Source organism: Vespa velutina, chromosome 10 (genome assembly GCF_912470025.1).
Source record: "Vespa velutina chromosome 10, iVesVel2.1, whole genome shotgun sequence".
NCBI classification, from domain to species: domain Eukaryota; kingdom Metazoa; phylum Arthropoda; class Insecta; order Hymenoptera; family Vespidae; genus Vespa; species Vespa velutina.
Window position 1 is genome coordinate 916,739 of NC_062197.1, and position 21,834 is coordinate 938,572.

At 37.1% G+C, this 21,834-nt stretch overlaps 1 long non-coding RNA gene across 2 annotated transcripts in view; it reads right to left on the reverse strand.

The window, feature by feature from the left end:
- LOC124952420 overlaps positions 1–21,834 on the reverse strand; it is a 52,756-nt gene that overhangs the window by 2,277 nt on the left and 28,645 nt on the right. The window lies entirely within an intron of this gene.

Here is a 21,834-nt window from a genome sequence, read left to right on the forward strand (position 1 = left end):
AAGAACAAGAAGAAGAGGAATAAGAAAAAAGAGAGAGAGAGAGAGAGACAGAGAAAAAGAAAAAAAAAAAAAAGAGAAAGAAAGGAAGAAAGGAAGAAGGAGGACGCGGATCGTCGAGATTGAGAGCGCAAGCTGCGATGATCTTGCCTCGCCTCGCGATTCGGATTTACAACGTTGTAAAAATACGCTTCGGTGTAACGTGAAATAAAAAGAAAGAAAGAGAGAGAATACTGAGATGGTTACCGCCTGCGGGGAACTAATTAGGCATTAACCTCGCGCGGTTTATGAGCCTGCACGAGCCGCTCGTTAAATTAATCTTTTACGCGCGGGCCCAGATTCTGCACCTTCTGCGAATGATGCCACCACACTATCGGCATCGTCTGAATCTTGAACACCTGCCGAGAGATCACGAGAGATCGCCTCGCGGCGATATCTTTTCTCGATCGATTCTTCGGATAACGGATCGGACGGTTCTCTTAACGTACCGTATCGCGAACAGTATCTGTGAGGCTGCATCTTATGCGAATCATTTTTTTATCTGAAACCACGTTGATGACCTGATAAGAAAACTTCTGTATCATTGGTATCTTAAAAAAAAAAAAAAAACAAAAAAAAGAACAAAAAAAAGAAAAAAGTCGATCTAAAATGAGACACGATTACGTTCTATGATATTTAATGTGATTAATGATTTAACACTATTGATAAATTAATTTTTACCTTTTAATTATCATAAAAAATTCTCCGATAGAATGTGCTAAGTCATCGGGAAAGAAAATCGACGAAAAATAAACTCCGAGGTATGGAAAATTGTGAAATGCGAGTGGGTTAGTTCAAAGAAGAGAAAAACGAAATCAGTCCCCCGTTATTTTTGACTTCGGAAGAGTATCTCGATAATCCATGATATCGCTATTTCGGATAAGTCTGACCTAGTTCATCTCCCTCTCTCGTGCTTCGAATATTCGCTCTTTCTGCTCTGCTTCGAACATTTCTCTGCCAACGTTACCAACGCTATTGCAATTGCAATTAAGGATGACTAGTAGTTCTATCTTTGATTAGACACTCTCTCTCTCTCTCTCTCTCTCTCTCTCTCTCTCTCTCTCTTTCTCTCTCACTTTCCTACTTGTATTACGCACGCTTCGCAATATCGATCGGATCGGTAACAATCGATTGAATGATTATTTTATTAAGAATATAAATTAATATCTTGAATAGAAAGAAAAAAAAAAAGCGAAAATATAAACGATCGGGAATGGTAATGATCTAAATTAAAATAATTTCACGCGTTAAATAAATTCTTTTCTTCTCTATTAACAAAAAAAAAAAAAAAAAGGACGTTTGTATTAGTTATTTTTCATGCTTTTACAAAGTCCATAGAGCCAAGGACGTGTATAATATATTCCTGGCATGTGTATGTGTGGCGACAGCTAGCTCGAAGTAGGAAAGAAAAGGAGAATGTGAATAGACAGTCGACAGACAATATGTGACATCCACGACAACTACAACGAGAAGAAAAATGAGGGAATAGAGACACAGAGGGCAGTTGAGTATTTTTAGAACATCGTTGAATCGCGTTATATTAAAGTGCTACTGGTGGTCGCTTTTGATAAGGCCTGTCATATGCGTAATTAATTTTAGGGAATTTCTCCGAGGGGAAATAACAGGAAACACATTTATTCTTAATTTTGTTTATATATGTCGTAGATGCATTCATCGCAATATAAATATAAATTTCAATTATATTTCCTCCCTAATCCTCCCCTCCCCTCCTCCCCTCCCCCCGTTATATTTTCATGAATCAAATTTATATAATAATTCGTTGTTATAATTTTTTCATCGATACAAATACGATGTTCATTTTTATCATCGACGTGTTTCCTACAAAATTATCTCTTATTGATTAAAAAAAGAAAAAGAAGAAGAAAAAGTAGAAGAAGAAGAACAAAGAAAAATAAACGAAAGAAAAAGAAAAAGAAGAAAAATGAAGATATGATGAAGCATTCCGTTCGTTGTTAATTAATATTTATTATTTACCAATCTCCCTACGGGTACTTTGGTAATGTTCACATACGTTCCGTTCATAGGTTGCAAATTGCGCATCCACCAGGCGCGCACTAGAGAATCTCTCTCTCTCTCTCTCTCTCTCTCTCTCTCTCTTTCTCTATGTCTGTCTCTGTCTGTCTCGCTTCCGGGAGTTGGATAGATGCTTATATTCTCGCGGTAGATTGCAGAAGCGGGAGTGGTTTCAACCTCGAATGGGATCGGTAAACTCGACTTTAGCAAGTAATAGGGGGCTTTAACCCTCGACGCTTTGCGGTTTGGGATTTTCCCTTGATTTCCTCTTCTCATTGGTGACTCGGAGCTCCGCTACATTATTGCCACTCGCCTGATCCTCATATTCTCTCATTTTTTTGGACTCTTTCCATTCTTTTTTTTTCGTCTGAGAGTGAGAGAGAGAGAGAGACAGAGAGAGAATTATTTTCCATGTGATCGCGATTTTTCAAATCCCCCTTTCTTCACCCAATCCCTTGTTTCATTTCACACTTAACGACGATGACGAACGTCAACACGTTCGTATATTTATTCCTTCATTTCGTAATTCACTCTTGTAATTCTATTTTCTTAGATTTTTCGTACATTTTCCTTTTCGTCATACAACGGGAAATTGTTTCGATACCAGAAACAACATAATTACGTTTAGGTGTAACACGTACACATAAAAATATACATACATACATAAACAGACACACACACACACACACACACATATATATATATATATATATATATATAATTCTTTGCGTATATTAGTACACAAGTTGCGTCACCGATGCCAATTTCTTCGTCACTTTATATATCTTTCTACGTGCATAAAGTTTTACGTATACGTACGTATATATCGAACGGCTTACGTTAAACCATTTTACGCATTAACGTCTACCTTTGACGTACACGCGAACGCGAGAAAGAAAGAGAGAGAGAGGACAAACATATGTAGGAAGTATGTACGTATGTACATAGATATATACTTATATACATACATAGTTGCTTACTTACGCACACGTAACAACCTCGAGGACTATTCTCGACGTTATATACGAAAGTATGTATGTAGAACATCGTGAACGTAATGAAAGTGATATATATTCATTCGTCACATAAGTTAAGAATGATCGCTTTCGTAATGAGTTTTTCCTTACAAAGCATGAAGGGTGTCATTTTGTACGTTTAATTAATTATAGATCTTATGAAAGAACCTCTCGTTTAACCAAGCGTCCGATACAAATCATTGCCGGTTTGATGGACGAAAGAGAGAGAGAGAGAGAGAGAGAGAGAGAGAGAGAAACAAAACAAGAAAGAAAAAAGAAGGAGAAAAAGAAAAACTTAACGATCGATCTAACATAAGTATATAATTAAATACGAATGAACGTTTGTCGATATCAGATCGATGATTGAAAAAGTTAAAGGAAAGAAAGAAAAAAAATTAAGTTACAAGAGAAAAAAAAGAACACATATAAACATACATGCGCGTACACACACACACACACACGCACACGCGAAAAAGAGAGAGAGAGAGAGAGAGAGAGAGAGATAGGATAGATAGAGAGAAAGATGTACATACAAATCGACACACAATTTCTAAGGGTAAACGTGAACAACGCGACACAGTTAATCGTCCATGCTTATCGCTCGCGCACGCTCAGAGATAAAGATCGGTCACGCGCGTTTTCCATAAAATGGCAACGGCAATGGCAACGACAATCGAAAGGGATGGGTGGAATGGTAGAAGGGAAAGAGGGTTGGCCTGGCTTTAAACCGGGAACGAAACGAGAGCACCGGCACGCCCGGCAGAAATGCAAATTCGCTCGCATCAGATTAAACCAAACGCTCCCGTTCAGGCGCCAGTCGCTTAGCAATCCCGAATATAAACGTGGCTTTACTACAAGCACGATAATCGAGAGATGTTCCGAGCGCATAACGCACGTTTTACGCCTCGTTGACTTCACCTAAAACGTATCTACGGATAATCGTTTGTAATCGATGCGCTTTGTTTTTCGTCTATCCGTGTTACTAGTATCTTCGATATTATGTCGATAACAGTTGGATGATCATCGAACTAAAAGTCTATCGTCTGTTTTAACGATAAATAATTAATCGTACAGGATTAAAACAAATGTAGATGTTACTTCGATGATAACGATTATTATTATTATTATTATTATTATTATTATTATTATTATTATTATTATTTTCGTGAAAATCGATGCTTCATCGATTTCATTTTTCGTTAAAGAAAGGAGAGAGAGAGAGGGAGGAGAAAGCGAAAGAGGGAGGGAAAGGGAGAGAGAGGGGGGTGGGGAGGAGAGAGAGAAGAAGAAATCGATTGATCGATTCTCGTGCGTGGTGACTTTCGCACGAGGGGAAAGCTAGCACGTTCGATGGAACTCGTCTCCGACACCGTTCTCCGAGAATAGATAGAATCTGTAGATCGGTAAATGGCTGCCAAGTCGATGTTATTCGGCTTCTATACTGACTGTAAAACGTCTCGAAGATACGACTCTTCGTCGTGCATAGAATTCTTCTTTTCTTAATCTCCCTCCATTCCGCCAACTCCTCTCCTTCCTCAATCGTCATCTCATCCTTTTTAATCAAATTTCATCATCCTTTTTATTCATATTACACCTTTTACGCGTTCGCGTAAAAAATATTTTTTTAATAAATTCCAAATATTTGCAATATTTCTTATGTTTTATTAAATTAATATTTTGCATGTGTTAAGTTCCTCGAATTTATTTCCGTCAGGATCGTCCATTAGCTCTTCCCGATAATGGACGGAATAGTTTAAAAATAGATTGGAAGCCTGACACGCGCGGGACTATCATCGACATACCACGAGAGACAGGTTAGTGCCAACGTATTTGCCAGAGACAGAGAAAGAGAGAGAGAGAGAGAGAGAGAGAGAGAGAAAGATTTTAGCACGTCACTCAGCATCCAAGCACTCCTCCCGCCCAACACCTTCTTCGCCGCCTCTTCGATAGGAGCAACTCTAACGTGCAACGCCGCCAACGCATGCAACAAACCCACACATAAATGCACGCATACATACAGTTATGCCTTTCTTGGTCCACGAGCGTCTCCGTCTGTGGCTCCGAGTACGGAGAGACGTGCCAGACGACCGGCGCCACAAGGAATCCCCACGCGCACCTGAATGCCGACCTGCCTGCCGACCTGCCCCCTGCCTCTATCTCTTTTCCCTTCCCTTTTCCCTTATCCCTTTCTCCTTCTGCCTCCGTTCAACCAAGCTCTATTCGACCGCCACACGTTGTTTGCCGGTTGCTTGCGTAAGAGAGACCGACAAACGACCGTCGGGATTGGCCTGTACCCTAATTTTCTTTCACCCTCTGACACTTTCCTATCTCTATCTAACTTATCTCTCTCTCTCTCACTCTTTCTTTTTTTCTCTCTTTTTCTCTCTCTAGTCTAGATAATTTTTTATGTTATCGTCTAGCGATTCTATCAATTGCTTCACACGTTACTATTACATTATTCATTGTCTTTTGTAATACTCTAACTATGTATGTAATAGACTAGATACATACATCAAAAGCTATCCTCTATCTATTTTCTCTCTCCCTCTCTCTCTCTCTCTCTCTCTCTCTCTCTCTCTTTTCGGTAGATTTTATTATAACTTGTACGAAACTATCCAAATATAGGAGAATACTAATTGGTAATGTGTATTTTACTTTTACTATATATATATATATATATATCTTTATATCGTTAGATCGATTTTCACGTTAAGTATTTAATTTCTTTCGACGATAATAGATACGAATATATTTCCGATTCGAAATAATCAAAGCTATTTTCTTCTTTTGATTAGATTTAAATTAATAACTAAAAAGATGTTAAAAGCGATACGGATCCAACTGATTAATACTTGGTATTATATATATACACACACACATATCCCTACTTCCATACCCCCTTTCCTTCTTTCTTTATTTCTTTCTTTCGTTTTCTCTGACGTTAGCAGGGTTGCTCCTGGCATTAGAATGCGCGTGGGCGAATGCACGTACGCGGCGGTACGGACACGTTAATTCTCAATGTCTGCCACGTTTTATAATATATAGCGCTTGGAAATAACCGGTGTATCGCTCGTTTGTAAAGCGTTACGGGTGATTATCTGAATGAAAGAAAGAAAAAGTGTATGTATGTATCTCTCTCTCACACACCCTCTCTCTTTCTCTCTCTCTCTCTCTCTCTCTGTGCATGTGTATGTGTGTGCGCGTATGTCGATAGGAATGCCGTTAGGGACTTGGAAGAATTTTGAATGACGGCTCTCAGCGGTAGACTTTGATTTTCAACGAGATACGTGGGTTGATTTAATGCCTTCCAATAAGTTTTTCCTTTCTTTAACCTTTGGTCGAATAATGAGTAGATATACTCATGTAGGATACCGATTCCTTTTGATTCGTAATTAATCCGAACGATTATGCTCGACCTAATTGGTTAATCGAGATAAAAGAAATTTAAGTGGTAACTCCTTTCTAGTTTTCTTTCTGTTATCGTTCATGCGAAAGGAAACGAATGTCACGAAAAAGGAATAGCTAATCTTTTCTTAACTAACTCAAATAAGTTACGATTCTACCGAACCGCGGTTATTCTCTTAGGACAAAAACTTTTGAATGGAGAAGAGGGAAAATGAGTAGGCCGAAAATAAAGGTGAGAATGGAAGCTGAGGTACTCCTCGACGTTTGTCACTCGGCACTCAAGATAGACGGAGGACTTGTACCGAGAAGAAGAAGAAGGAGGAGGAAGAAGAAGAAGAAGAAGAAAATGAAGAAGAAAAGGAAAGCAAGAAGGTAGGGAGGGTAGGGACGAAGAAGCGGTAGCAAGAAACGCAGAGAGTAGAGTTCTATTTCTGATTCCCGGGACACCCAAGAATAACTTTGCACAACCGAGAATCGAGAGGGCTTTCCCAATCCCCAGGACGGCCTCCGCCTTTTGCCTTCTTCCTACGCCTATCCAAGATAGACAGAGAGAAACAAGAGAAAAATTACTCTCTCTCTCTCTCTCTCTCTCTCTCTCTTTTTCTTTGTCTATCTCCGTCCTTCTTTTCCAATCCATCATTTACCTTGGTACTTTCTTCATTTCTCTCAAAGCAATTCCCCCTTACATTTTATTCTATAATTTCGATTCTTCTTTTTTTTTTTTCTTTTCTTTTTTCCCCATAATTCTTTTCACGATCATACCATAATTATTGTTTCGCTTCGCGTTGACGTTATACTTTTGATGGAACTTACCTTTCTCTCTTTCTCTCTCTCTCTCTCTCTCTCTCTCTCTCTCTCTCTCTCTTTCTTCTTGACTATCATGATCTGAAACATTAATTTATCATTCGAAGTAAAACATCAATCATATTTACAACTTAATAAAATATCTTTTTCCTTTTGTTGACGAAGTTTTCCTTTAGAGATGACGACTACTCCCGGCTAGTTGGTTCTCTCGCTCTATCCTGCTATTTCTGATGCCTTGTCAACGGCACACGCTTGAACGAACGACGAAGAAGACGAGTTAAGAAGGAGAAAGAGAAAGAACTGGTGGAGAAAGAGAAGGGAAACCCTTCTCGGTTCGGAGGTTTGAGAACGACGTACTCGAGACCCTATGGTCTTCGTCATCGTTGTCGTCGTTCTCGTCGTTTCTCGTCGTATGATTTAAGAATCAACTTTGGCCCAACTCGACCTCCTTCTTCCAAGTAAAATCTCTTCAGTAGTTTCGTTTCTTAGAACTTCGTTGCCGAATGACAGCGATCGTGCTTCCCCAGTAATTCTCCTCCCAAACGTTTCCGGAGAAACAGGGTATCCGCCCTTTCAACTTCTTTAAAATCGATTTGAATCCTTTTACGATCTTTCTAAACCCTTCTTTCCTTTTTTCTTTTTTCATTTTCTTTTTCTTTTCGATGGTAAACAAGTTAGTCGATCGCCGATCTTTTTGCTGGTCGGTAAATATTCGAAAAGAAAAAAAAAAGAAAAAACCAAGAAAAGGCTAATAAAAATAATAAACGCAAAGAATTTTTTTCGCATATAAAAATTGACACTACCTTCGACGCTATTGTTCTCTACGACCAACATTCTGAGTTTTTCTTTTTTTTCTTAATTTTTATTATTATTCGTTTTCTTGTTGTTGTTGTTTCTTTTTATCTTTTTCTTTTCCTTATCTTTTTTTTTCCCCCTCAATCAAACAACGTCCTTCCTCGCGATCTTCTTAAATCTATTTCTTTCCTATCGATTTACGCGAGAGGACAATGAAATATATCTTTTCTTTCTTTCAATCGATACGTTCTGTTAATGATAAATAATAAAGGATACAATGAATTTTTTTTTTTCTTTTTTGTAATAGTAAATCGACAATGCCTGACGTTTTTCTTCTTTCGATAAATCCAATATTCTATTCGTAAAACTCTCTCTCTCTCTCGGCGCAGAGTAAAAAAGAAAAAAAAAAAAAAGAAAAAAAAGAAATGAAAAGAAAAAGGAAAAAAAAAGAAAAAAGAAGGAAAAAAGCGATGGGAATTAATGTGACGTATCGAATAAAACGATGAAAATCGAAATCCCGTTGTTCGTACGTAGGCAATACGTCCGACGAGAATGCACCTGCCGATAGGCAACACGCGTTACGGGCTCTCTCTCTCTCTCTCTCTCTCTCTCTCGTTCGACATTTACAACACACGACTCGTGCGCGTTACAGTCATCGTCATCGGCTCCATCGATCGGACATTCTCTCGTCTCTTTTCTCTCTGTTACTTTCTGCTGGGGATGAGGTGTATCACCGTGTATGGGAGGAGTCTTCTATACATCCTATCGACCGATGAAATAATAATTAGTCGAATAAATCCGACGTTCGGAGATAAAATTTCAAAGAAGAAAGAAAAAAGAAAGGAAAAAAGAAAAGAAAAAAAAAAAGAGAGAAGAAAGAAAAAGAGAAAATAAAGAATAATAAAAAGTGAAAGAATTCCATCGTCGAGCATATTAATTCGGTGAAAAGTATTTTTCGTCCCGAAAAATGGATATTTTCGTCGAGTATAAAATTCTATTTTGCGAGATGCGTCAGCTGTCATTTTAATTCTCTTCAAAAGGTAAATACGAAGGTGTTCGTCGTCCCACCTACGAGAAATGACTGATTTAAGTCGAGGAAGATTCGAAAAAGGCATTGGCCGACGCGTTTCGTTACGTCAGACGAAAACTCTTTTGCGGGATGATCTTATAGGATGCTCTTTCATGGAAAAGAGAGAGAGAGAGAGAGAGAGAGAGAGAGAGAGAGAGAGAGAGAGAGAAAGAGAGAGAGAGATAGGGGGGAAGAGAGAGAGAGAGAGGAGAGAGATAAACAGATAAAAAAAGAAAACAAGAAACACGATGTTAAAGCTTTAAAAGAGGTACGATTACGCGTGGGTAGACATTGCCTTGCGATCTTTAACCGCTTTATTGCACAGCACTTGTCCACGCTTACGAGGCTTTCGCAATTCAAAGACCAATAATACGTTCGTAGATAAGATATAATTTATTTTTAACGGTGAAAAGCCGGTACCACCGATCGATCGATCTATATTCCGTTCCTTTCTCGTAGATCTTTTTTCTATTGTATTTATTTATTTATGTTTTCCGAAATAATTAAATTTTAGTAAACGATTAACTATATAACTATTGAAAGAAGTATATTCTCCGTGATAATACGGATACTAGAGAAAAGAAAAGAATCTAAACGAGGATGATCAGAAATTTAGAATACGGAATTGATATCTCGAGGTATTTTCGAAATCGTATAGATCCGAATATCGCAAATCGAAATATACAATCGTTCCAAGGAATATCATAAACAATCCGTTTCGATATACTAACGAGTAAACTATCGAGCTTTATTATATATATAATAGAGATATATAACGATATATACTTGTATAAGCGTAATCATGAAACAGTAGTATAGTCAGACACGTGAACTATAATTCTAGGAATCCGAAAATGCCGGATTGCCGAGACACTATACCGTAATGATCAAACAGAGAAACAGCAATTATAGAAAGTAGGAGTATAGAGAAGATATAGGGAGAGATATAGGAGTATATACATACATACGTAGAAGCTACTCTAGGATGAGGACATGGTAACAACCAATGTTGTTAGTCCGTCGTTCATGATCGGACGAAAACGTCGATAGATCGGTTCTGCTTGGACGCAGACCAAGCGACTCCGCAAAGTGCTACAACGTGTGCGTCGCAGCGTGGAGCCTTGTTCTCGCCTTGTGTATGCGTATGTGTATGTTTATGATGGTATCGGTTTATACGTGTGCGTGAAACTGATCGTGCGAGATGACGAGGCGAGAGGGTCGTCAAGAGATCGTATACGGAGAGAAACAGAAAGGGAGAGAGAGAGAGAGAGAGAGAGAGAGAGAGAAAGATAGTATGCTCGTCGCACATAGGTGCGTGCTGCACGTTGCTACTTGCAATGTGTGAGTGGTGGTCAGAAAGAGTAGGAGGTGCAAGGAGAGGGAGAGACTCTCGACTCAATGGGCATCGCAGGAACGCAAAGAGGGATCCGGGAGGCCCGACTGACTGACGCCAGGAACCTCACCAAGCGAGACGGCCTGCGTCTGCGTCCTCTCCTCTTCTCTCTTTCTCCCCCCTCTCTCTCTCTCTCTCTCTCCTCTTCTCTTCTCCTCTCTTCTCTTCTCTTCACTACTATTCTATTCTCCTACTCTTCTCTTTTCCACTCTTCTCTTCCCTCTACGTATCTATACGCTCTGTGTCTCTCTTTTTCTATCCTCAAGCCGCGGTAATTCCGTGTTCTGCCTGCCTCTCCACTCACTTCTGCCTGGCTACGCGCGTATAAATATATACGTAACCAGGGGGTCGGGATTCGTCCTCGTCGTTATGGCTTATTCTCTCTTCGTGAATGTTACTTCTAAAACAGGGAGAGAGGGAGGGACAGGAGTAGAAGGAAGGGTGAGGGAGAGGGTAAAGAACGAGGAGGAGGAGGAGGAGGAGGAAGAGGGAGAGTGGTGAAAGGTACATACGTATGTACGTATGTACATACATTGAAAGGGACACACTAGCGAATATCATCCGTGGATTGCTATCAGACAGCTGAGTTTCACGTAATTGTAGCTTCATGTCGAGAGACAGTAGCTATGGTAGGTGTAGGTACATGACGGAGAAACGTTTCTACTCGATGATGATGATGATGATGATGATGATGATGATGGTAATGATGGTGATGATAATGATAATGGTGGTGATGATGATGGTGGTGGTGATGATTATGATGATGATGATGATGATGATGATGGCGATGGCTATGACGATGATGATTGTGAAACGCTTTTTGTTCGAACTAACGATGCTTTCTAATCGATCGACGACACTCGAGCCACGGTTGAATAACGAAACTTATGCGTGTGATATATCTGTCCTTCTAAAGCAGTGGAAGTACTTTTACTTTAGCTCGACCACTCGGACATTTATACTACTATGATTCAACATTTACTTTTTTTTCTTTTTTGTTTGTTTTTGTTTCTTTTTTTTTCTTTTCTTCTTTTTTTTTTTTTTTACGCACGCAGAGTGAATGACTTTATTCTCTCTTTCTCTCTCTCTCTCCCTCTCCTTCATACATATATATATATATATGTATGGTATATTCGGACAACTAAGTTTAGTTCTGTTTTCATTAAAAAAAAAAAAAACAAAAAAAAAAGATAGAAAAAAAGAAAAGGTCAGGGTCAAAAATGCGCGTGCTCGATCTTCGGTTTTGTTTATTTCGATCCTATAAAAACATTTGGTTACTTGTTATTACGATGAAAAGAAAAAGAAATTCTCTAATATTACGCTATACGCGTTACCGAGTTTATCTTTCTCATTAAATTCTTTGGTAATAGACGACGTGTCGAAATTAAAAATTCCTTCGTGGTTAGTTCTAAATAAATATTGTAGAAAAAAGAAAAAAGAAAAGAAAAAAGAAAAGAAAAAAAAAGAAACGATCGGTGCGTCCATCGGTAGGATACACGCACGAAAGTGAAAACGAAGCATGTGAAATATAAAGTTGCGTCTTTGATTTACTTTCAAAGCGAGACATCGCACAAGGACGTTCTTTTTAGATTTCTCCGAATCTCCAATGGTTTACGTTGAAAAATAGATTACGAGTAGATATTTATCAATGATATTCTCCTGAGAAGATTTTTCAGATTAAAAAAAAAAAAAAAAAAAAAAAGAAGAAGAAAAAAAGAGAAAGGAAAAGAAAAAGAAAAAAACAAAAAGAAAAGTTGAAAGAAAGGAAGAAAAATACGTAAGCGAATCTTCCATAATTATTTGTCGATATTTTAAAATCGAAGTTCGAAGTAATCGCAACATCAGAGAATATCGTAACGGCAATAATCGTGAATGCTATTACACGGGGAAAATTGTAATCCAATCGCGAAACGACGATTTAAAGGGCGATTACGTTCTCTCTACATGGTAATAAAGTTTCATTGGTTATCGACTACGATCGATCGACGAACGATTGAGTCCTAATTAACTATTCTCGTAACGCCGTAGAAAGAGTTTTCAATTTAATTCGACCGAATGAAATTTCACAAAGAAATGATACGTAGACGTATGCACGCAGACTCACTTTACGCGTGAAGTATCATATAATTTGAAATGAATGAAGTCTAATATAATTTTATACATTTAATCGTTTAAATGTACCAAAGATGTTAGAAATTCTTTTCAAATAATCAATTGAAATAAATCAATTATTGTAAGCGCAATAGAAATGTTCTCGCTTTTACTTATAATGACGAATGACGAAGTGAGATCGTATAATTGCAAATATATAAACGACAACAGTTAAAAAAAAAAAAAAAAAAAAAAAAAAAAAAAAAAAAAAAAAAAAAAAAGAAAGAAAGGAAAAAAAAAGAAAAAAAAACGAAATACATAAATAAATGTGGGAATTCATTATATAAATTTTTATATCGTCTCGTCAGAGTCCTTTGTCTTGACGTCTTACGAAGAGAATGGTATCGATCGTACGTGGGTTAAATTCGACATTGTATTTGATATTACAATAGTAATCGAATGAAACTTTCTCCACGATTAAGACGTAAAAAGATCGATAAATCATCCTAGTTCAATAATAGCATCACTTCCTATGTACAATAGTAATTCCTTGATATTCCGCGCATGCGTACGAGATGGCACGCGCGTGAACGTTCGAATCGGCCATATTATTCGCGCTAATGAATGAAGAAGGCGGATAGAAACGTGACTGCAAGTACGCTGACCCAGCAACGCGTGGTTCTGAGAGACAAGACGACGTAAAAGGATACTACCAGGCCGTTTATACGCTTCGCATAACGCTTTTCTACTCTGCCTGCCATTCTCGCTTTCCCTCCTCCGTCACTACCTTCACGATTATTCTCTTCCGCCCCTTCCCCCTTCATAATAGAGATAGAGGGAGAGAGAGAGAGAGAGATGGATGTGTCGATCGATGATCGTCGACCATTGTAGAATTTTAACGTGATAAACGATCGAATGCCAATCGACTTCCTCTTTTACACATTTTCTTTATCTCGTTATACGTAGGTTCGCGCTTTAGAAGTCGTTAATGGAAGCCGATTCGATTAATTAAAACTATTCGAAACGTTGTCAGTTATAAATTAATTCGCAATCGAGATAATATCGTATTACCAAACGTCGCCTAGTCTCGTCTATTATCTTCTTAAAATCCATTAATCCATTAAGCTAGTCGTTCGTTAAATACGATTATAACAATGGATGGCAAGAGCAACGGCACCTCTCTCTCTCTCTCTCTCTTCTCCTTTTCCACCGATTGGTTCGTTAATTAAACCGAATGATTCTTCCCGTTGGTTTTCCTCTATGGGAAATTCGTTTAATTTTCTATTAAGAAAATTATATATGTAAAAAAAAGAGAAAAAAAAATGAAGAAAAAAGAGAAGAAAGACCGAATTGAAATTCCCGGTATGCATATATTTATCCCGATAAGTTCAATAAAGATGGCTCGCTTAAACGATGCAATTTCTCATATTATCGACATTGGAAGTACCGTTTATTCCAGAAACTCGATTATCTTATCGCAAATGACTTAACCGTTTCTATTGATGATCTTTCTCAAGGAACGATCTGTATTCCAGCAAGGCAATACCGGATTCATGAATGAGATTCTTCGATTCGAACGATTCCTCGAATCTTCTCGATGAGATCTTCCTTTTTCTTTCGATTAATAATCTTCAAAGAGTATTGCGTTTTTGCGATTTGTCAACACGAAGAACTCTTTATTGGTATTTATTCGCGGACAAAGGCGTTCTTTAAAAAAAAAAAAAAATGTTGTAAGAACGGATAAGAAAAATAATCAAATCACGTAAGAAGTTCAACAGGTGGATATAGCGTGGCATGCATCGTTATCGTATTCGAACGTTTATTACGACAACACGATCCTTAACGAGAAGCACCTTCTCGATCACGCGAGTTTAGTTACGACAACGACAACGACGACGATGATGACGAAGACGATGATCAACGTAGCGTGATCTGGACGAATTTAACTGACCTAACTACTTTCGATGTATACGTCGACCTGTTTTACAAACTTCCATATAATGCTAAACTTCCGTAAATCCTCTATCGTTGAAAATAATACATTCGATCGCGTTAAAAGATCCAATTTAAAATTTATCGCGATCGAGGTCACTTTTTTAATTACTAAATACTAATAAGAAGTTTAAATACGTTAAAAAAACAAAAAAAAAAAAAAAAGAAAATCAAAGGCGATTTGACAATACAACAAATAATAAATATATAATGGTATCGATACACTTTAATATAATTTTTCCCTTGAAATATATTCTCCTTCGACGGAATCATTGATCGTGGATTTAATTTTAATTATAAATTAGTAATAAAAAAATTTTAAATACATTCCCAAATAAATACGACGACGTCGTAATTACAATAAATCCCTCAAATAAATTTCGCCGAAATAATATATGTATCTATCGTTGCAAACTAATCATAGATTAGAACTGGCAATGATTTCTAAGAGAAGATTCTAAGATATCTATATCCTTTAAGATCGTCTATAATCGTAGATCGAACGCAAGAAATGTAAGAGAGAGAGAGAGAGGAGAGGGAGAGAGAGAGAGAGAGAGAGAGAGAGAGAGAGAGAGAGAGACATCGCGCACGAAAGAGCTCCGTGACGAGAATCGCGATTAAGGTTCCTGACTCACTACCGCATTGTATCCGGTCTATGTATGTTGTACGTACACTATTTTTAGAGAAACGCGTACATTCTCAACTGCTACGACGCACGTTTACACGGGGAGATATACAACTATTAAGTCAGGCCAATTATCGTTGCACGAACAATGTCCTGCACGGTCATTCATGAATTCCACGTATGACTGAATTATCTCGTGAATGAGTTAACATTATCGTTTCAAATCATAGAACGTATAATACCTATGAAATAGTTTTTCTTATGCGTGGCTGATAACTCGTTCGTCGTACGCATGCCAAATATTATTCAACCGTATTAAACTTATATATACATTGTTATGGTTACGAAAAAAAAAAGAAACAAAAAAAAAAAAAACAAAGAAAAAAATATATAAAAACAAAAGAAAAAAAAAGAAGAAAAATTTCACACAAGCGAAATATCTTATATAAATCAGATCTTTCTTACCTGTTTACAATTTTTTTCTTTTCTTTTTTTTCTACGAAAAAAAGAAAAACAAACGAAAAAGAATCCGTTTAGACCAGTCAAAAGACAATATAAAAGAATAAATAATACATATATATATATATATATATATATTATTATTATTATTATATATATTTGAGTACCGTCCATCGAAGTCCGGAACCTTTGATGAATTAAACCGACACCGCTATTAAGCTCCATTCAAGCTAGCCACTTATGCTGGTAGTACGCAATTTGCGCGAGAAAAGAGTGACACATTCGACTCGAACGTTAATTGCGAGTTGACCGATAGTAGGCGTTCTCCTACAGGAAAACGTACAAGAGAGAAATTTTTTTACAATGTTTTACGAGCCTTGACTTTATGCCATTTTACATTCGTGAAAATTAATCTTACGAATACGTACGAAAGGGGGAAACAATATATGTTCCGCAACTCGATCGTTTCTCCTACGATTTTATTTACCGGTTTAATAAAAAATTTAATAAAAACGAAAAGAGAGAAAAAAAAAAAAAAAGAAAAATAGGAAAAATGAAAAAGGTCGGAAATTTTTATAGTAACAAAAAATTCGTTAAGAAAATAAAATCAAATTGGAACAATTGATCGAGTTACGTGATTTATCATTGTAAATACTGCGAGAGATTAATCGAATCGATAGAGATAAAGAAAAAAATTCAAATTAAACAACCTTGTGAACGTAATAAAAAGATAGAACGCGATACAACCTGGTATATATTATTTTCTTGTCCTCTTAATTGTCATTATCTTACACGCTAACAATGACTACCTTCTTCCTAATGTTCTTTCTTCTTCTTCTTCTTCCTCTTCTTTCCTTCTTTTTTTACTCTCTTTCCTTCTCTTTTTTCCTTCCTCTTACACGGCCACACGGTACATACCAATTTTCTCAGGATTTCGTGGAACCGACGTGGCAGTAGCTAGACCTCAAGTGATTGCGACTAATTGTACTTGGAATCGATGGGAGCATTTAACGGATATTCCCGTCGAGTTCTCTCACAGTCGGTCGACGAAAAAAAGGTTGCTTCATTGGTGTTTTTTTATTCTTTTACTTTTGTCTTCTATTATTTTGCTTTCCTCTATCGTGTAGTTAAAAAAAAAAAAAAAAACAAATAATATATATCGAAAGGACATCATAGACATCGACTTTTCTCGACGAATTATGGAATTACGTTCGTGTTAAATATCATTCATAATTTATAACGTACGAAAAATAATCAAAGTAAATACGTACGTAAATACGTATGTATGTACATTGATAATTCAAAAACAAGTTATCAAAAAAAAAAAAAAAAAAAAAAAAAAAAAGGAAACAAAAAAAATACTGTAATCATTATCTCGACGATACTTACGATACTTAACAATATTTTATAACGCGATAATTTTTATAATATCGTAAGCAATATCTTATGTCCGGATTTCATTGTTAGGAGACCCGTTATCAAGAATTAATTATCGATTAAAAATAAAGAAAACAATTTCTTATTAGAATTCTTTTACGGAAAGATAAAGAATGAAACTAATGAAAAGGTAAACACGCTACTTCCTCGTATCGTTGATAGTCGCGCGACACTGTGTCTCTCCTCTTATTTCCCTCTCACTGTCCGTGTTTCCTCTTCTTGCTCGAACAGCTGTTAGTTACGACGATTGTATTATCATACTATATCGATGTTTTTATGATCGTCACGTGACCCCCGATATGCATACATTCAAATCCGTACGTTTTCAAAAAGATTTAATTAGTGAATAGATATGTTTGAGGGGAAAAATATTGCATCCATAAGAAAGGAAAAATTAATTAAATGTTTCTTTTAATACATCTATTTGCAGACAAATGTAATATCTTTATTATATTAAAATATTATATATAGTATGTGTGTATATATATATATATATATATATATATAGTCGGAGAGTAGGATTAAAAACGTTTTGTTCGTTGATACGTCCGTGAGAATGACTTACTGCGTGCGTGCAACGAAGGAAGCATAAAGGCGCGATATGAATAATGTAAGCTTACGTAACGACGTATGTCACATCACTACGTTTCAGACACATAACCGTTGTCGTCGAACTATGTACTTACTTACGCAGGCGATGGTTCGATGTATCACGTGATCATCTCAAACCTACGCTTGCGCATTCACAAGTTGCCAACTCGCATAATGCACCACCCTTCGCTTTCATTTAACCCCTTTTCGTATGCGAAGAAAATATTTTATATGAGTAGGTATGTCCTATGGTTATATATAAAATTACGAACGAACGTATCTACTCTAAATATATTATATATACATACCGTGTACCTGAATATGTACACGGATACGTAATTCGTCTATTATATTTGATTCTTTATCAATAACAATAAAGTAATTAAGAACAAGAATCGATTATCGATTCGTAAAGAGAATCTTTCTTATCAAAAAGAAATATCAATTCATCGAGTTTACATTGATATTAACATACGATTACTATCTACATACAATTCGTTCGAAACTGATTTCATTTACATTATTTAGAATCAACTATGATATTTGTGTTTAAATAAATTTTCTACAAATATTCTTCTTCGTTCTGTTAAACTAGAGAACACATAGCTCGCTATAACAGGGGGTGCGAAAGTAATAAGCAGAGAAGTTACCGTTTCTGACGTAGAGTCCGTTGAAACGAACGAGAAGATAAAAAGGAGGGGAGAAACGAGTGAGAAAAGAGGGATGATGGTTCGTGCAAGTGAAATTCGTAGAAGCGCGATGCACAATACATGGAGGATCCCAGTGTAAAGGGAATTGGAAAGCGGCGTTAGTGTTTCGAGGGAGAAGAAAAAGAATGACGAAGGGAAAGAGGAGGGAGAGAAAATAAAAGAAGGGGAGGGGGAGCGAAAAAAAGGGAAAGGGCTGAGGATGAGGAAGGAGAAGAAGAAGAAGAAGAAGAAGAAGAAGAAGAAGAAGAAGAATGGCAACACGCAGAAGAGAGAACATTATCCGTGGAAGGGACCGTCTGCCTGTTTGCTTCACCGATTCTAAGAACGAATCAAAGATGGCGGCCTACAAAAGAATACCATTCGACTTCTCGAAGAAGTTTGACCCTAAGGAATGGTACCCCGCCAATGAAATTTATCTGGGATAAAAGTAAAAAAAGTAGAAGAAGAAAGCTCGCGAGACGAAAGTGATCATCCTTCTTTAATCTGATCGTCTGATCTTATATTCTCTCTTATATGTCTCTTTCACATCGTTATCGTTGATGGTACGCCTTTTAAACATTGATAATATATTAATAGATAATTTATTCCTTTAATAATATGAAATTAATGTTAAATAGTATTTTATATTATGGAAAAAGTGTTGGATGCATAGAGATCGAACGATTAACCATGGGGGAGGATTAGAGAAGAAATGCCAGTAGAAACAGGAGATACCGCTAAGGACCTTGAAATGTAAATAAAACAACTATGGCGAATAGCAAAGCTAACGTTATCATTGGAAGCGAGCGAGAGAAAGAGAGAATAGAAAAGAGAGAAGGAAAACGTAGGAGAGGTTTCTCGCAGTGGTCGATCGAAGTTGGTGGAGGCAAAGTAGTAGTAGTAGTAGTAGTAGTAGTAGTAATAGTAGTAGTAGTACTAGTAATAGTAGTAGTAGTAGTAGCAACAGCAGTAGTAGTAGTAGTGAAAGAATATGAAGGATAGGATGAGAAAGGGAGGGAAATAGAGAGAAAGGAGCAAAAGAAAAGCAGCAAGGCGGTCGGCGGTCGAGTATGGGAGTCCTCGGGAGGAAACACGATGTTCTTGGAACTCTCTCGCCATTGCGCTGCCCTCTCCAGCCTTGGCTTCATGGTTCAGTTAACTTTCTGCCAGCTCTTGTTACGTGCTTGACGCATTACCAGCCTCGCACCCGTCCTTACCTCCCGAGGCCTTCTACGTTACTCTCTTTCTCTCTCTCTTTCTCCCTTCTCCCTCTTTCTCTTCAGAATTCCCCTCTTTCTCTGTCCTCCTTCCTTCTTCCATCTCTTGCTTACTCTCTTTCTCTCTTAAGTACTCCACCTTGCGCTTCGCTCTGCTTTTATACCAGCTCTCTCTCTCTCTCTCTCTCTCTCTCTCTCTCTCTCTCTCTCTCTCTCTCTCTCTCTCTCTTTCATCTAACGCTTCTTTTGTAAAAGAAGCTTTATGTCGTAATAACTTTTAGCTACGAAACTCTCTCTCAACAAGCTTGCCACGATGAAAATGATTTTTCGATTATTCGCAATCTCGACCCAACGAGAGATCGATTATCCATCAACTATATATACATATATACTATATATATACTATATATATATATATATATATATATATATCGACTATACCATACTACACGCATTTCTTGTCCCAAATGTACGCTTACGGTATAAATCGTCGACCGTGTCATCCAAGAATTATAATCACGGCAGGAGCATACGATCGGCCGCGCGCAATATATGTATGCTACATCGTTGCGAAAATGTCAAGAGCAGGTGTTCCGATCCTGTGTAACGAACGATCGAGGAGAAGTTTAATGGCTTTTGCGGTTTGCAGGGCTAATGAAAAAAGAAAAGAACAAAAAGAAAAGGAAAACAAAAAAAAAAAAGAAAATAGTCATACTTTTGATAATTTCTACGATCGTCGATCGCCTATCGTTTCACATCAATGAAAATACTCGGGTGAAATTTATCGTAAAAACTTTTACCATTGGTCAGCTATTTTTTATACGGTTTGTCTCTCTCTCTCTCTTTCTCTCTCTCTCTCTCTCTCTTTTGTTCCCCTTTCGCCACCCTAAGTCGAGTCGACGAGTGGAAAATACGGAAGAAAGAAATCGATGAGACCACGTCACCGAGGGGTGGCTAACCTCCTTTACCAAAGAAACCATTCGCAACTTTATAATTATTTCTTTCAAAGGTAATTTTTCAATAGGCAAAGAATCAAAAGGAAGTTTGTCGGTAACCGTGTAACTAACTGGCAACACACCTAGTTGCGATCAAATGAATATAAATCGAGACTCGCTCGGTCGCCGCCTTATATCAAATACGATACCATAGAGACTGGTCGTCGTGATGGCATTCGCTTTATCGCGAACACGTTCACGCATACATAGAACGTTACATTGCTTCAAGAAAGTACACGCTATAGCAACCTTGCCTGGAATGTACAAAGGACGATTCCCTACCACCGAGCTGGCTCGAATCTTGCCTTGCAACCTTTCTAAGCTAAGATTAAGTTGGTAAATATTTGTCAGAGTTTTTCTTTCCCTATTTCTTTTTCTTTTTGCTGTTTTCCTATTTTCTTTTTTCTTTTTCAAAAAAAAAACAAGAAAAAAAAAAGAAAAAAGAAACAGAAAAAGAAAAAACAGAAAAAAAAACCTGGAGAAAAACATGTTCGCGTATTTCCTTTAAATCAGAAAACAAAAATTTACGATATACTCGAATAAGATCATAATTTTCTTTTTTTTTTTCATTTTCAAGGACGAATGAAGAAAATTCGATGCATCGATCGACGAATATCTTCTTTTTTTTTGTTTTTTTTTTTTTTGTTTTTTTTTTTTTCTAAGAAACCCACCGCGCGCAATTTCCGTCGACATTTAACGATTTTGCTTTTGCTAAATGAACGAGACAATGTGACTGCAAACTGAACTGTTGCGTAATGACGAACAAAAAATACGAATCTTCTCATTGATCATTCGGAATTTTATTATTTTTACGTTTCATTAGGTATTTCCTATTTCATATAATCCTTTCTAAAATTATAAAACATAATAGGTCTAAATTAATCTATGTATAATTATTATTAATTATTGTCACTCTCGTGTACAGTCATTATTATACTCGTTAGATTCAACGCGTGAGGTTTTCTTTTTTCTTTGTCACTCCTCTCAATCGAACTTATACACATGCATATAATAGTTCCGTCAAACATTAAGGACATTGTTTGCCTTGAAACGATGTTTTCAAACGACTAGCCAGGTACTTCCCAGGAATTGATGATCAAAGAAAGACATGGTCATACCGATTAATAGACTCGTCGAGTTATACGACAATTTACATGAATTACATGTAATACGTAAACATGTACAC